This window comes from Maniola jurtina, chromosome 13 (genome assembly GCF_905333055.1).
Source record: "Maniola jurtina chromosome 13, ilManJurt1.1, whole genome shotgun sequence".
NCBI lineage: Eukaryota > Metazoa > Arthropoda > Insecta > Lepidoptera > Nymphalidae > Maniola > Maniola jurtina.
This window is the reverse complement of record NC_060041.1, coordinates 4,729,117-4,747,700: the sequence shown is the minus strand read 5'-3', so window position 1 is coordinate 4,747,700 and position 18,584 is coordinate 4,729,117. Positions and strand designations below refer to the sequence as shown.

Here is an 18,584-nt window from a genome sequence, read left to right as displayed (position 1 = left end):
ACATTACTTACTTAGAGATTATTTATACAAAGAGCGCAAACAGAGCTAGGTACTTTGTGTAAATATCTAATAAAAGATTTTACAATTATGAACACTAATTCCCTTGTAAAATAAACGCGGGGCAAACTTATAAATATGTATTATGTAAGCTAACTCCGCAAATAAAACTCAACGTTGTATAATTTAATTTTTTCATCTCGCAAAAAAACACTTACAAATTCAGATTCGTGCCGACAACCATCTTAATATAGCCGTGTTTTAATCAACTAAAGGCGGGGGAGAGCGGGCGAGAATGGGATCACTCGTTAACTCTGATCTTACAGCGCTGTGAGGGGAGACTGGGGTGCAATGTGTAGCGATCTCGTGATAAGAAAATTAATTTAAATATACCGTATTATCATTTTTAAGGGACGAGAGATTTCTGGAATAAAATGGGCCTCTTTAAGCCAACTTGAACGAGCAGATAAGGTTGCTAAACGCGCGTATGGTGACATCCTAAAAGATAATGAGCTATTCTAATTTTGCAGAATATGGTCCTCTTTGGAATCTGTTAACAAGAATATTATGCAAATCACCAGTCACGGTATTATGAAATTCTCTTAGCCTTATCGGCATGCTCAGTCACTTGCAAGCCTGCTTACCTGCAACCTGCGAGCCTAATTTTAGGTGCTGCACTTCCCTAATTCCAGGGTAAATCACTTTGCATGTGCAGTTTCCCCAATGTTGAAGTGGCACTGGGTAGACTATGCTTGTTATAAGACAGATGGCAGTTGGAGCGAAAGTTCTAGAGTGGAGATGGTGTCTGAGTCGCCCTCGGACACAATGGATAGACGATATAAAGAGGACGGTGGAAAGAAGCTGGATGAGGAAGATTGAGGATCGGATGGTGGTTCCATTAGGTCAAGGTTTTTGACCAGTAGTCTGATACAAAATACATACTTACCTACTAATAATAATATGAACAGACAGATAGGTTTTGGTCTTTAAACACCTTTTAAAACCACTAATATTGCTCGAAGGTATGTAAGTAATAGTTCGCTGAAGTTTCCTACTTAGAAGATTAATCCCATACATTGAACGGATTCAAGTTAGCAAGAACTTGCTAAGAGGCGGTTCGGCCTTGCTTATAATGTTATGTGTTAAGAAAACCTACTAAGATAATCCCTCTTAACTACGATAATATGAGAGGGAGAAAGTCTACGTGTTCTACTATGATATTATTATCAAGAGGAAAAGTTTGTATTGTGGTTTAAACCGTTAAGATGCTATTATCATGCAAGAGATTTTAGTTTTGCGTAGGTATCTAGTTGTTATGAAGACCGTTGTGTTGTCTAGTTGTGCCAGGCAAGCGTATATCGGTTGATTAACTTATGCCCGTAACTTTGTCCGCGTGGACTACACAAACTTCAAACCCCTATTTTACCTTCTTAGGGGTTGAATTTTCAAAAAACATTTCTTGGCGGATGTCTACGTCAAAACAGCAAAATGCATACCAAATTTCAGCCCGATCCAATAGTTTGAGCTGGGCGTTGATAGATCAGTCAGCCAGTCAGTCAGCTTTTCCTTTTTAATCCCCGACCCAAACAGAGGGATGTTATAAGTTTGACGTGTGTATCTATGTATCTGTGTATCTGTCTGTAGCATTGTAGCTCCTAAACTAATGAACCGATTTTAATTATTTTTTTTTTTGTTTGAAAGGTGGCTTAATCGAGAGTGTCCTTAGTTATAATCCAAGAAAATCGGTTCAGCTGTTTGAAAGTTATCAGCTCTTTTCTAGTTACTGTAGCCTTCACTTGTCGGGGGTGTTATAAATTTTTAATTTACATACATTTAAATTGTTCTAATCGGGTAAAGTTGACTCATCTCGGTTGCTGGTAAGTTATGATCCTTAACAACGAAAATTATGATGCAAAAAGAGATTAAATATGTTTACTTAAGCAGAGAGGAAAAAAAGGATAGAAAGTTTAATGTATTGCCATTCATGTACAGAAAGAAAGGTTTATCTGATAGAAAATCTAATAATTATTCTGTTGTATTAAAACGCTGAAAGCCCGAGTTTACATTCAGTCAACTTCCGCTGCACTCTGCAAGGAAGCGGACAGGGCGATATGTAAACTATGTTAACCCGAGCTTGACACTTCCTTACTCGCTTCCCTGCGTATATTGCTTCGGATATGCACTGAATGTAAACCTAGAATTATATTATGTTAAACGAATTAAATAAGATAGGAAATACTTTCGTCTAATTATAAAAGTACTAATGAAATAGACAAGTAGGTAGTTACTGTATGACATGCAGTTATATCCAAATAATAATAAAATATATTAAATAAACTTGTCTCGTTAGTTATAAAGTTTCTGTATATACATGCTAGCTGATGCCCTCGACTTCATCCCATGAGAAATTTTTGATTTCCCGAAATAAAAGGTCTTTAACAATATGGTCTTTAACAATATGGAAAATGCCCATATAAAATATCACGTCAATCCGTTACTCCGTTGAGACGGAATTAAAGAACCATACCAACAAACAAACACACTTTAGGATTTATAATACGGGTGCTTAGTGATCTTTTTAACCGATTTCCAAAAAAGGAGGAGGTTCTCAATTCGTCGGAATCTTTTTTTTTTTGAATTCACGTAACATTTATATCCCCTTATCTAGGTTTTAAAAATTCCGTAAGAAGAACTCTTTGATTTTCCGGTATAAAAACTAACTTATGCAACTCTCCAGGTCTTTAACAATACCAATGCAAAAAAAAGATGACTCCATTGTTACGGGAGCTAAGGACAAACCAAAAAAACCTTTCGCTTTTACAAATGGGTAAGGATTTTGCTACTGACTGTAACAATTAAATTGTGCAATCAAAACAACGTCTAACGATATTTTTCTTTTTTGTAACAGAGGGTCGTGGCACGGAAAATTATGAGCAAATAAAAATATAAAAGGGACGTAAAAAGGAACTCTGTGTAAATTAGGGTCATCGCCGTAATAAGTGTTTAAACTGACAAGAAACTGGGACCGGTAATAAAAGTGGCGTAGATTAACAGGGCTCTCTCCGTCACTTACTCCATACAATCGTTGTCCCAATTTCATTTGAATATTAAGCAACCAAAGTCCATGAAATTTTGCAGACATATTCTAAACACTAACTATCTGTGCCTGTGAGGTTTTAGATTTTTCTAAAAATATGTAGTTTTAAAATTACAGGGGCTCAAAGATTTGTATGTGAATTTTTAAGACCACGTAACTTTGAAACCGAATATTTTAACAGAAATCTGGAAAACCACAGGCATAGATATTAGTTCCCGAAACGTTTCTAAAAAATTCCATTGAGTATGGTTGGTTAGTATTCCAATGAGAGACGAACTACGTTTGTATGGAGCGAGTGACGGAGAGACCCCTCTTAAGCTGCGGCAAATTAAATATCACTAGAAGATCTGTACAAACTACAGACAATTATGTCTTGATTGGAACATATAGATCGCGTGACGAAAATGTGTCCAAAGTCGCTCATGTAACATTAGGGATTGGACAAAGTTCACGACCTCGTGAACGCGGATATAGATTTTTATAAATCCCGTGATTTTTTTTTGATTTTCTGGGATAAAAATAGCCTATGTCCTTTCTCGGATACAAGGTAACTCTGTGCCAAATGTCAAAATCGGTTAAACGGACGGGCCTTGAAAATCTAACAGACAAACAGACACACTTTCTCATTTATAATATCAGAAGGTATCGAGACGTAATATATATAGCTTAATGCACGTTGGAGTCATGAGCTTGCATCTTGCTTGATCCTATGATCAAGCAAGCAAGCTCATAAGAGTTTTTTGCACATGCTACAAACCTTGCATGCTTATAAAAATAATAGAGCATAGCGTCGCTTGAAGTTGAGCTGATATTCGAATTGGAAACATAACGTCGCGTCGTTCACACAAAATATACACATGGAGACCTTGCAATAAGGGATCAAACAACTCTGCCAAAACTTGTACGCATTTTATTGTTGTATTTCATTGCGATCCTACTACTTATGTATTAGAACGTTTCGGATTAGCGTTTTTTTGCACGTGTAATCTTGTTTTTGGATATACTAGCCGATGCCCGCGACTTCGCCCGCGTGGATTTAGGTTTTTCGAAATACCCTGGGAACTCTTTGATTTTCCGGAATAAAAAGTAGCCTATATGCTAATCCAGGATATTATCTATCTCAATTCTAAATTTCAGCCTAATCCAATTAGTAGTTTTTGCGTGAAGGGGTAACAAACATACACACGCACACACATACACACACATACACACAAACTTTCACCTTTATAATATTAGTGTACTAACTCGTGATTTTTTCACACTCTCTTTGAGCTTATGCCAAAATGCCAGTCCTTTGCATATATATTTTGATATAGGCACATAGGGTACATGGTTCATGAAAAAAAAACACAACTTTTCACAAGCGGGTATAAAATGCCCGATTAACTGTGTCTTGTCTCTTACCTACTGCCATATCAAGATTTGGGCAAAGCAGTATAATTAACTGTGACTCGTCGCGAAAGGATTTTCTAAATTTATTAGCTATCAACTCAATTTTAACTTTCTCGTTTCTTTCATCGTTGGCGATTGAGTTACCTTTCGAAAATTTTGGCAATTTATTTTATAAGTTTCTTTGATGTTTTATCAGCTGTTACTTGAAATTTAGAATTAATTACAAAGTTTTAAACAATAATAATTTAAGTTTATACTGATTTTTGAATATGTTTTTAGAGTATCAACCGTTGTAATAAACATTGTAACTTTAGGGTTGGTTGGGCTTAAAACTAGTAGGGTAAAAAGTTATTATAGATAGACTTTGTGTTTTCATATTTAACTTACTTATTATTTAAGGTTTTTAAATTTTATATTCACAGCTTAGATTTATTAGGATCATGTTTTCAATGTTAACGATACATGCCCTTTCTTTGTTTCAGATTATTCCTGATGAAGAATTGAATAAAAGGTATGCGGATGTCATAACATACCCTAATACACATAATGACACAAACTCTGCCTATTTGAGTCTCATGTGAATGTCCTTATAGAGCAGCGTTGGACACATTCGTTACGCATTTTGTGTGTTACAGGCTTAAGTATTGCTTAAATGGGTACATAAATTATTTGGATACCTATTAAACATTAATTCACCCTCTAAAAGACTGATATTGGGTATTTCGAAAGTATTCTGCATAAAGATGATCCTCATTTCCCTCACATAAATAAGGTGGGGGTCACAATTACTTACTACGGTCGTTTAAAGGATAAATACCAGTCGAAATGTAATGAATTGAAGCAGTTAAGATTGTAATGAGAGGATCAGTAAACCTATCTCATTTGTATAGATTTATTTATAAAATTAAAACCGGAAATACGGATCGTATAGTAATAATGTCAAGGAAGATGATTTATAAATTATACAAGTGTAAATTAAAAATATATAACACCCCCGACAAGTGAAGGTGACAGTAACTAGAAAAGAGCTGCTAACTTTCAAACGGCTGAACCGATTTTCTTGGATTATAGCTAAGAACACTCTCGATCAAGCCACTTTTCGTACAAAAAAAACTAAATTAAAATCGGTTCATTAGTTTAGGAGCTACGATGCCACAGACAGATACACAGATAAACACGTCAAACTTATAACACCCCTCTTTTTGGATCGGGGTTAAAAATATTCATTTTAAGATTTAAAGTAAAAATATTTCAGCTCATATAACTGTAAAACTAAACATAAAATTACGGAAATCTGGCAAACCACAGATTCTAGAATATATTTACAAAATTTCATTGAGTTAGACTGGTTAATATTTAAACGAGAACCAAACTAGATTGCATGGGGGCGGTCCCCATGCAATCTAATTTGGTTCTCGTTTAATCGGGGAAACTATTCTAAGACGATTTTTTATCGCGAGACATATCGTAGCTAGTGTGATTGCGCTCTTAATTAAATGCACGTGAGAGATAGCATCTGAGTCTCAGAATGGTAATGAATTTTGCTCTGCTACTCCTTATGCAAATGGCCATAAACGTCATTAGGGTGTAGGTACTATACATACATCTGGATTTCAATGACATTCTGCAGTGCTTCTATATTTTAAGCCAATGGATATCATCATGATCAACCCACCGCCAGCCCACTACTGAGCGCAAGTCTCCCCTTGGTATGAGAAGGGATTAAGCCATAATCCACCACACTGGCCAAGTGCAGATTGGCAGACTTCACACACCTTTGAGAACATAATGGAAAACTCTCAGGCATGCAGGTTTCCTCACTGGTTTATGTTTTCCTTAGCCGTGAACGCATGTGATATTTAATTGGAAACTTTATTGAAAATATTACAATAATACTTGGAATCGCATATATAATTACTTTTATAATATATATATGTAGCAGTGCGTGCCTGGGATCGAACCCCAACCCCCAAATAGGAGGCTGACGTCTCAACCACTAGAATATAGATATATTATTATTCATTTGTTTCAAGACTAGATGATGCCCGTGACTTCGTCCGCGTGGATTTAGGTTTTTTTTAAAATCCCGTATTGATTTTCCGGGATAAAAAGTAGCCTATGTCCGCCCCGGGATGTAAGCGAACTCTGTACCCGGTTAAACTGCTGGTCCGTGAAAAGCTAGCAGACAGTAGACGGACAGACAGAGACACTTTCGCATTTATAATATTAGTATGAACGTATGAATAACCATTAGTTTAAAAATAAGCGCAATAGATGCCTACTGATAGCGAGAGCGTTGTGCAATTAACCCCTGATCCCACCTGCAGGGAACTTACGACATTACTTAGTACTGTACATTATTTGGATTTCTGTGGTAGGTACATATCTTGGACCTTAAGTTCGTTATATAAGTGCCCTTAAGGGCCTTGTTGGTAAATAATATTATGTAAAATGTTTACTTGGACCATTTTACATCAACAGATTCCCGTGGCTTAGCTCGATTTAAATATAATGATTACTGAATAATGCCTGCTACTTCGTCCATGTACGCACCTTACGTGACCTTACGCACAGTTAATGATAACTTCAAAAGTTACAGATCGTCTATAAAACGTAACGGGCAATCAAGAAAATTGGCCTTAAGTAATGTTAGTTCGACAAAATAACTAAACTCTCTTCCAAATAAACACATTAAGGGAAGTTTCAAACTAATTAGTGCGGCATTAACTATTTACTTATTAGTGGAAGTTTTACTGAGTTATTTAATCTCGTCGGTAGGGGCGCAATCGTTCCTTTTAACTTTGACTAAGTACCTTTTCTGATTGAATAAGTCAGAGGATTAAGTAGTTTTTCTAGTTAGCAACGTGACATTAGCGTTGGTTTAAATCTGTATGGAAAGGCAGAAATAGAAACCAATAAAGTTTTTTGAATTTAATTTTAATTAAAATTAACTTTTAATGTTATTAATGAAACAACTTTTAACTGGGGAATTAATTTGAGGTTTGACAGTTTTTGGAAGTGTAAATTAAAAATTTATAACGCCCCCGACATGTGAAGGTTATAGTAACTAGAAAAAAGGTGATAACTTTTAAACGGTTGAACCGATTTTTTTGGATTATAGCTAAGAACACTCTCGATCAAGCCACCTTTCGAACAAAAAAACTTAATTAAAATCAGTTCATTAGTTTAGGAGCTACGATGCCACAGACAGATACACAGATAGACAGATACACACTTCAAACTTATAACACCCCTCTTTTTGGGTCGGGGGTTAAAAATATATTTACCTAAGTAAATATTTCAGATTAGTATAAAGTAAACCTAATACCTGATACTTATGGCCTTCCCTTTTTGAAAGAAGATACGTGCTTAGAGGTAGGCCGGCGATGGTGATTGAGACGATGATGGCGATGACATTATATATGTTACGTGACCTCGAAAATATAGATCCTAGCACAATATAAGGAGGTACATTTTATGAAATTTTTACCCATAGCATATTACTCATATTGTATGACAAAAAATATATCATTCAAATATTTACACAGAATCCCATGTCAGCGAAACTTCTTCCATATTTGTCCCGTAAATATGTAATCGGGTTGTTTCCACGTGCACGCGGGATCATGAATAAAATTACCATTAACTTGAATTATGTGTGTCATACAACCAGACGAGTATTATTGACGTAGGGAATAATTGTTGTTTAATCTACTCTCGGCTCTGTGATTTTGCAGTTTTTTAACCCCCGACCCAAAAAGAGGGGTGTTATAAGTTTGACGTGTGTATCTGTGTATCTGTCTGTGGCATCGTAGCGCCTAAACGAATGAACCGATTTTAATTTAGTTTTTTTTTGTTTAAAAGGTGGCTTGATCGAGAGTGTTCTTAGCTATAATCCAAGAAAATCGGTTCAGCCGTTTGAAAGTTATCAGCTATTATCTAGTTACTGTAACCTTCACGTGTCGGGGGTGTTATAATTTTTTAATTTACCTACACTTGTTAAATAAAGTTGGATATAAGAGAGTTGGAGTGAAGTACTACTTAGAAGAACTTCATATAATAACTCAAAATTTAAAAAACCCCCGATACAAAAACCTGTATAAGAAGAAAAGAGCTGATAACTTTCGAACGGTTGAAGCGATTTTCTTGGATTAGCTAAGAACACTCTCGATCAAGCCACCTTTCAAACAAAAAAAATAATTAAATTCGGTTCATTCGTTTAGGAGCTACGATACCACAGACAGATCCACAGATACACACGTTAAACTTATAACACCCCTCTTTTTGGGTCGGGGGTTAAAAACCGATAGACGTTGGAGTCTCAAGGTACTTCAATTTTTAGCTCTAGTGCATTATTGTGTCCTTGAATGTCTATACTGACCGGACTATAATGTAATTATATCCCAAAGATAAAAACCACAAACCCCTAAAAATATGTTATCATCTAGTCAAACGAAGTCGCATGAAAAAGCTAGACATGTGCATACATTTTCTATAATATTAATATTTAATCATTTGTATTTTCCTACGTCCATATTAAAATTAAAATTTCTTTTACATTTTCGTAATAATTACATATTTATACGCCTCGTTACGCCTACCACATGTTACGTACGTAGCCATGAATAAAATTAACAGTCACAGATGAATATTATTGACGCGGAAGTGTTAATCCGTGTTTAATCTGGGGTTAGCTGTTGTCATAATAATGCGATGTTCCGGGTGCCATGATAAATGACCGCAGCCCACTTAACCAGCGATAAGCCTTCAAACAACGAAAATAAACATTCAAATTGTGGAAATGTATAAATGTACTTACCGAATATGTAGTAAAACCTGTTTTACGCCAAAGTAACAACATGCGACATGCGGCAAATTGAAACATTAATTTTCAGGTATGTAGTATCATCATCATGATCATCCCATCTCCAGCTCACTACTGAGCACGGGTCTTCCCTTAGTATGAGTATGCTTTGATCATAGTCAACCACGCTGTCCATGTGAAGATTGGCGGACTTCACACTTCTTTGAATCACCGCTCTTTACCAGTGCGTAGCCATGAATAAAATTAACATTCACAGAGGAATATTATTGACGCGTTAATCTTGGGTTAGCTATTGTCATAATAATGGTGGTTCTTTATGTAACGTATCTACTTTTTAACCGACTTCGAAAAAAGGAAAAGGTTCTCAATTCTTCGGAATCTTTTTTACATAATATTAATATAACATCACTGTATTGACGTGTAGTAAAAGCTGAATACCCATTGGCTACTACGCCTGAGTGATCTATTCAGCAGCTGAGTATCTAAATTTTTAGCATTTTAAGCACCCATTTGGGGCGGCTCAGACATTTGGATGGCAACGGCCGTAAGGAAGCCTGAGTTTCTTCTTCGGACGACATTGTTGCTAGACAGGCTAACCGCTCAGGCGATAAATAGCCAATTCAACGAGTCAGATGTAACTAGCTGCGAACGAGATAATGTCACAGTCCGTTTATTTTTCATTCGTTCATAAATTCCGTTTGCAACACTGTTATCACGCGTCGACTGCCAGCGAAAATGTGGACATGAGTAAAAAAATCTTTATCAATGCCATAATATCTAACCAGTAAACTCATCACTGCCAATAAGGGTCCGTTTAGATAGACTAGTCATCAGAGAATAAAAGAATGAACAATTGAATGAATGAAATAATAGTGATCAGGGCATTTTTTACACATACTGAAGCCGTTTAGCAGCTAGAGTGCGAAAGAGTAGCTAACTTCCTGCTTCCTCTTGTCAACAAAGAAAAAAAAAGTAAAAATACTTAACAGGGCTCTCTCCGTTACTTACTCCATACAAACGTAGTTCCAGTTTCATTTGGATATTAAACAACCAAAGTCCATGAAATTTTGCAGACATATTCTAGAAACTAATATCTGTGTCTGTCGTGTTTTAGATTTTTCTAAAAATATGTAGTTTTAAAATTACAGGGGCTCAAAGATTTGTATGAAATTTTTTAAGACCGCGTAACTTTGAAACCGAATATTTTAACAGAAATCTGGAAAGCTACAGACATAGATATTAGTTTCTAGAATATGTCTGCAAAATTTCATGGACTTTGGTTGCTTAATATTCAAATGAAATTGGAACTACGACTGTATGGAGTAAGTGACGGAGAGAGCCCTGTTAAACCTTATTTCAATGTTACAAAACTCGATCATTACTTGTCCTGTTCTCCGCCGGTCTATCTGAATGGACCCTTTTGGTACAAAATTTCTTACTCTATGACAAATAGCGCTTTTAGTGACGCACTCAACACATTTTCACGTAAAAGATTACATTTAAAGGGCTTTTAGTTCATTTTCCTTTCCCTAAAAACGTCGTTCCATTTTCTATAGGTACCTAATAGGTATATGGGTCATAGGTAGACTCGTTTTCTTACGTCCATCCGTCCGGTAGAAAATCTATCTATCAACTTTGTACGTCCTTTTTAACCCCTGACCCAAAAAGAGGGGTGTTATAAGTTTGTGTTCCACCGTAGCGCCTAAACTACTGGGCCGATTTTGATGAATGAGGTGTCAATTGATTCGTTGTTTTGGTCCAGGTGACTGACACATACTACATTTTATACGAAAAAATTGACCTGTCGGATGTTACATTAAAAAAACTCTTGACTTGAAGGTACCTACCTATATTACTTACTTTTAAATCATTTAATTTCTGTAACGCTTCTGAAAGGAAAAATGTAATAACTTTCTCTAATATAATCCCGTACGAGAAATTCGTTGAGTATATTACGAGGCATCCTAAAAGGGGCTATTTGTCATCCGACAAAAAGCTTCGCGGGGTTATTGCTATTGACAGGTTCATATTGCACACTATTACCCTTAATAGACCGGGCTTCTATTGGAGTTCCGTAAGCAAAATATTCAAACCGCATTCTGACTTCTGATAATCCCGGTATCCAATTTGACAAATGTTTCTAATGAGTATTGTGGTGCCCCGCCCTTGCAGCGTTGTTCAAAGATTTAAACTTAAAATAGCAATGATACTAGCTAACGATTATTATCATTTGCTCAACGCGATAATACAGCTACTATTACTGTAAAAATACACAAAAAGGAAGAAATAGATTTTTATCGAAAGGCAACGACATTATCTTCGATGGGCATAAAATCTGATCTCAAAACGTTTGCTGATTCAGGTCATAAAACCAATAAATATAATTCTTTACGATATTGTTCTCGCGGGCCCACTTCTAACATCTGTTTATCAAACTAACTTCTCATAGATTTATCACTCACTTTCCGAACTAAGTTCTACAGTGATAAAGTTAGTCTGTTAAATAGGAATTATCGCCGTTTTAGACCGTAATGTGGTAGTTTGTGTGTAAGTCTTGCTGAGACAGTAATTTATAACATTTTACGAGAATTCGTAAACTAAACGTATGTCTATACTAAAGTTTAAACACCTATGTACTTAGTTTTAGTAAAAACAACGAACAGTCTAAAAAGTTATATTTTGACGATTACAAACTTGGCCCTTAATTCATAACTCAAAATTTAAGAAACCCCTGACACAAAAACCTCTGTAAGAAAACTAGAACAGAGCTGATAACTTTTAAACGACTGAACCAATTTCTTCGATTAGTATACCTAAGAACACTCTCGATCAAGCCACCTTTCAAACAAAAAAAAAAACTAAATTAAAATCAGTTCATTCGTTTAGGAGCTACGATGCCACAAACAGATACTCAGATACACACGTCAAACTTATAACACCCCTCTTTTGGGTCGGGGGTTAGCAAAATATTAAAACAATAATCCAAACTGATCCACCCAATAAAAAGTTATGCGTATACATGAACGAAACAGCTGCAAAACGACAGAAAGGTACAAACGTGAACTGACGACAGTTTTCCAAAAAATCGAGAACCGAGCGATAAAACTAAAAAATCCGGTGACAGCAAAGAACCGCAACATGACAAAGCAAATGGATTCACGGAATCAGCATGAAAAATGGAAATACCTAGTGATCTGTCGTTCGGGAAAGAGGTCAAGTTTGAGTGCTGTGAATGGGAGAGTGCTCTGTTTATATTTAAGTCGGTAAATGGGTCGGGGTCTTGAAAGTAAAGAATATTTATTGTCTAAGTGAAAGTTCTGAATAATATAAGACGTATGAATAAACTTGGTCCAGATGAAAGTTTATATCTAGTTTTTTTTCAATCTGGTGAAAATTCTTTGAATTTCCAAAACCAGAAAAGCCTATAACTTATCATCAATTATCTTATCACACTAATATTATAAAGGCGAAAGTTTGTGTGTGTGTGTGTGTGTGTGTGTGTGTGTGTGTGTGTGTGTGTGTGTGTGTGTGTGTGTGTGTGTGTGTGTGTGTGTGTGTGTTTGTTACGCTTTCACGCAAAATCTACTAAACGGATTTGGCTGGAATTTGGAATGGAGATAGATTATACCCTGGATTAACACATAGGCTACTTTTATTACGGAAAGTCAATGAGTTCCTACGGGATTTTTAAAAAACCTATATCCACGCGAATGAAGTCGCGGGCATCAGCTGGTTTATTATAAAATACGATGCGAGTCATCACTGCACCATTCCGTTACACGATGTTCTCCTGTTGGATAACTTATGCAATATTATGTTCTCCTCAAAGCAGGATCATCAACAATCCTTTCCAAATAACCGTGGAAATTAAGATGAGAAGTGTGGGTTGTCCTTATTGGTCAAAATCCATTTAGGTGTATCTCCTCTATGGATTTTAACCAATAAAGATTAGGAAAAAATTATTCCAAAAAATGGCTGTCAGAGGAAAAAATCTAATCTCACTTTTTTCGTCCCCCATTCAATAATTGTCACAAGATTAGACAAATGAGGTCAAATCAAATATTTCCCCGAGTAAGGTCAGCACCCAGAAGTAATGGGAAATGTAATTTGTCATTCATTTTTATCCATCGTCGAACGACATCACAAAGTGACGAAATGAAATTTATTAAAATCTCGTGATAAAGTCGCAAAAATGACTTTGAGGGCTCTCTCCGTCACTCGTTTCATACAATCGTAGTTCCAATTTCATTTGAATATTAAGCAACCAAAGTCCATGAAATTTTGCAGACATATTCTAGAAACTAATATCTATATCTGTGGTTTTCCAGATTTCTGTTAAAATATTCGGTTTCAAAGTTACGCGGTCTTAAAAATTTTCATACAAATCTTTGAGCCCCTGTAATTTTAAAACTACATATTTTTAGAAAAATCTAAAACACCACAGACACAGATATTAGTTTCTAGAATATGTCTGCAAAATTTCATGGACTTTGGTTGCTTAATATTCAAATGAAATTGGAACTACGACTGTATGAAACGAGTGACGGAGAGAGCCCTGTTAAAAAACAGACGAGAAATTTGACAATAATCAGGGCGCCGTCGTTATATCCAAATACGTATAGTTCGCGATAGGTCGAGACAAATATGTAAAATTAAGTGTAAATTAAAAAATTATGACACCCCCGACAAGTGAAGGTTACAGTAACTAGAAAAGAGCTGATAACTTTCAAACGGCTGAACTGATTTTCTTGGATCATAGCTAAGAACACTCTCGATCAAGCCACCTTTCAAACAAAAAAAAAAAACAAAATTAAAATCGGTTCATTAGTTTACAAGCTACGATGCCACAGACAGATACACAGATACACAGACACACAGATACACACGTCAAACTTATAACACGCCTCTTTTTGGGTCGGGGGTTAATAATATCTTGAAAAACATCTTACAGTAGGTTGAAATACCCAATAAAACGTTTTTCAGGTACCTAAAAAGCAGTATTTGTGTCAGAGACGATATAAAACCGGGAAAGCTGGAACGAAATCGAAAACAAAACGTAACTTAGTGACACGAGGATGTTTTATGAGACCTCAACGTGAAAGTGGAAGCCAAAAGCCGCTTTAAGTTACTAGCATGAAACATATCAATACATTCCGTTTTGTCAGATAAGTTTATATCTAGAGATACCTATAGCATCACTATTATTTATTGTTAGGAATACAAGTGGTGATAGTCTGGTGATTTATATGTTGGCCTTCTTTCAGCGATGTCTTATTTTTTTCAAAAGTTATAGAAATGTGAACACTTTGTTTTGTAATGTAGACGATAGGACAGTATTGTTGCCCTTCGAATAAGCCCATTTTTATCTCAGTAGGACCAAAACTTTGAGAGATATGATTTTTTTTCGTACACGTTTCAACAAAAAACCAAAACGGCTGCCACACAGGTAGGAAGTGGATTAGGCCCAAGTTTAGAGTGTATTTTGTACTTAAAAATAGTTGTTATTTAAGTGTTTAAAATATCGCTAGTTCATGTCCGGGAACACTAGGTATAATGCGCAACACAAAATATGACCTGCTACAGCTTATAATCACACTATCACACTAATATTATAAAGGCGAAAGTTTATATATGTGTGTGTGTGTGTGTGTGTGTGTGTGTGTGTGTGTGTGTGTGTGTGTGTGTGTGTGTGTGTGTGTGTGTGTGTGTGTGTGTGTGTGTGTGTGCGTGTGTGTATGTTTGTTACTCCTTCACGCAAAAACTACTGGACGGATTGGGCTGAAATTTACAATGGAGATAGATTATACTCTGGATTAGCACATAGGCTACTTTTTATCCCGAAAAATTAAAGAGTTCCCACGGGATTTTTGAAAAACTACATCCACGCGAACGAAGTCGCGGGCAAGTACAAGATAAAAGGCAAACGTGGACCTGGATGTAGCGAAGATCCTGGCTTAAGAACTTTCGCCAGTGATTCAACATGAGTACGAGGTCACTGTTTAGGGCAGCGGTGAACAAAATCTAGTTAGCCTTAATGATTGCTAACCTCCGGTAGCAGATGGCACTAGAAGAACGACGACGTCTACTGGTTAAGACGACCACCCAAAAGTTATTAGTAGACAGTTTTAGCGGTTTAATTAGAATAATCGTATCATATCTCACAAAAATTTATACAGCTGAATCAAAAGTCTCTTTCTTTCTAGTTTTGTTAAAATCTTATTCAAAGATCTTTTCCTAAGAAAATATTTTGGCAACGTTTCTGCCGTCTTTCAGTGCCTTTTGAGTGTCGAGTTTCAATGTTTACCTTCTCATAAGAGTAAGTTTTGCGTGGGTGAACCCAGAAAAATATTATTCCTAGATAAAGTCAGTCATAGCGTAGTCAACAAATAACGAATGTTACCTTTAATTTCTGTTATAAAGTTTCTGAATTCACTCTATAACTCAGTGAGACAACACAAGTATGGCCCAAGGTTCTTTCTATTTTTAAAACCATGGCAAATGATTGATTATTATTTTAAAGAAATAATAATAAGAATTAATAATTATACTAATTAGAAATCTGTAAGCAGTATTAATTACAACGTTCAAAGGCATTCCGAACCGGTGGTAGATGCGTTTGACGATTCAAAAGTACCTACTTGTAAAATTTTAATAGAATAAAAATATTTACACTAATTTATTTATTCTACGTAGTTATAAAATTATTATTATAAGCTGTGGTCAGAATTTCAGAGTGAATTTCAGTCTATCCGTCCGATACTTTGAGCTATGCGTCGATAGATCAGCCAGTCAGTCAGTCAGTCCGTCAGCGTTTTTAACCCCCGACCCAAAAAGAGGGGTGTTATAAGTTTGACGTGTGTATCTGTGTGTCTGTGTATCTGTGTATCTGTCTGTGGCATCGTAGCGCCTAAACGAATGAACCGATTTTAATTTACTTTTTTTTGTTTGAAAGGTGGCTTGATCGAGAGTGTTCTTAGCTATAATCCAAAAAAATTGGTTCAGCCGTTTAAGAGTTATCAGCTCTTTTCTAGTTTTCTTGTAGAAAAGAAGGTTAGATAACCGTTAGGTTCATAATATTATGTCAATTGACAAATGTCAAGCTGTCAAGATGGACGTTGCCTAAATACATAATTATTTATTTGAAAATGATGTTTTGGAAAACTCGATACTTTAGATCGTAGGCGCGGAATAGTCCAAGAAAATCAGTTCAGCCGTTTGAAAGTTATCAGGTATTTTCGGTCTTAGTTACTGTAACCTTCACTTGTCGGGGGTGTTATAAATTTTTAATTTACACTTGTCTTTTATATGTTCAGATAAATAATATGGCTGTGGTTTGGTTATAGAGACAGAAGGTTCAAACTTCAGTGATCGAAAGTAGGAAATTATAACTCAAAGTTTATTTTTGCTGTATATTTTCTTCTTGCATAAGCATATTTTACTTGTTGCATTTACACAATTGAATTCAAAAAGGAGCACGGCTTATTTTTCTAGTTTATTTCTCACATAAATTAGAATATAAAAGGTGTTTTATTATGCTAGCGAGCGTAAACCTAGAATGTAACCTACATCTCAGGTAGTAAAGCAGATTTATTTTGTAAGAGCTGCAATTCAGAATTGTAACTTCAGTAGGAATACGAGGAATGAGGATATCCTCTTCATACACACAAGACTCTTAACAATGTATTCTCTAAGGTCGTCGTAAACAAGAGGCGTTAACATACTGTGTAGGATTAGTAGAAGATTTTATCTTCTCTTTCAATCGATCTTTGAATTCGAACTTTGAGAGATACTTTCATGATCAACCCAGTGCCAGCCCACTTTACTCTGCCACGCTGGCTGATTTTTAGCAGACTTCACATACCTTTGAGAACATTATGGGGAACTCTCAGGCATGCAGGATTTTCAAAATTTTCATCAAACAAAGGGTATCTGGTGGTAGGCTTCGGCTGTGGCTACTTACCAGCCAACTGGCAAAGACGTGCCGCCAAGCGATCTAGCGTTGCAGCACGATGCCGCTTAGCAACCTATCAGAGGTAAGAGTTTAATAAAACTGCCAGCCATACCCCTGCCAAGTTATCACTCCTCCGCCTTCAATTGCATCATCACTTAACATCAAGTGAGATGGCAGACAAGGGCTAACTTGTAGCGGAATAATAAAAAAAGATCTCAAGCAAATAGCTTTCACACTAACCTGCATTCCCGGAATGTATTGGAATAATGTGAACTGGGACCATTACGCTTAGTAACCTCAGCCTTTCCAATCTATTTGTTTGAGAAGACTCCGTGCACGATACTTTCAACTGAAGAACGAGATCCCTATTGTCGATGCAAGTTCTTTGTCACTATTGAAGTCTGTATTTTATATCAAGAAAAATAGTGACTTTTAACTAACATCTAATAGAAACTAGTTTATGTTTGCGACTTCGTCCGCGTGGGCTACACAAATTTCAAACGCCTATTTTACCCGCTTAGTGGGTGATATTTCAAAAATTCTTTCTCAGTGGATGTTTACAACATATTATTGCTATAGATGCATGCCAAATTTCAGCCCAATTGGTCCAGTACTTTGAGAAGTGCGTTGATAGATCAGTCAGCCAGTCACCTTTTCTTTATTATAATATTTAGACTAGACGATTCGCAAGACTTCGTTTGCCTGGATTTGGGTTTACGAAACATCCAGTAGGAACTCTATGATTTTACGGGTTAAAAAGTAGGCTATTATTCATATCCGGAATGCAAGTTACTTCTGTATCTACCACATAGGCCGCGATTTCGTCCAGGTGGATTTAGGTTTTATTGAAAATTCCAAAAGTGATCAGAATCGGTCAAATCCAAGAAATCTGTTCATAGGTAGGTATAGAACCCCAAATGTAGCTTTAGTGCGTATCTCTGGATAGCTAAATCAATACAGTAATTAACTTGTCATTGGTTTATTAACCTGGTTAATTTCGGTTTTGTGGCTTAGTAAAATACAAAATTAGGTGTTGTAATAATACTTTGATAAAATTATTATTTAACAGGATTTACTGGATTAAAATCTAGCTAGACAATGCAATTCTAGATGGTAGATAACTTAGAAAAATTATGGCAATTTTCGGCGGCTACGGCTCTTACAATCCTTGAACACTTTGACTGCTCACTATTCAATACTACAGCTAAATATAGAAGCATCTTTTTATACAACATATTATATCTCTTGAAGAACTTATGGCAGTCACTATACTTACATCCTTATTATAGTTCAACAACTTCTTCACTCCTTCATACCTTCAT

At 36.0% G+C, this 18,584-nt stretch overlaps 1 protein-coding gene across 1 annotated transcript in view; it reads left to right on the top strand.

Moving 5' to 3' along the window:
- LOC123870697 (TWiK family of potassium channels protein 12-like) overlaps positions 1-18,584 on the top strand; it is a 159,304-nt gene that overhangs the window by 81,445 nt on the left and 59,275 nt on the right. Inside the window, exon 2 of the mRNA XM_045914067.1 lies at positions 4,969-4,997. The gene's annotated coding sequence lies outside the window, so the exon portion shown is untranslated. The remainder of the gene's footprint in view (positions 1-4,968; positions 4,998-18,584) is intronic.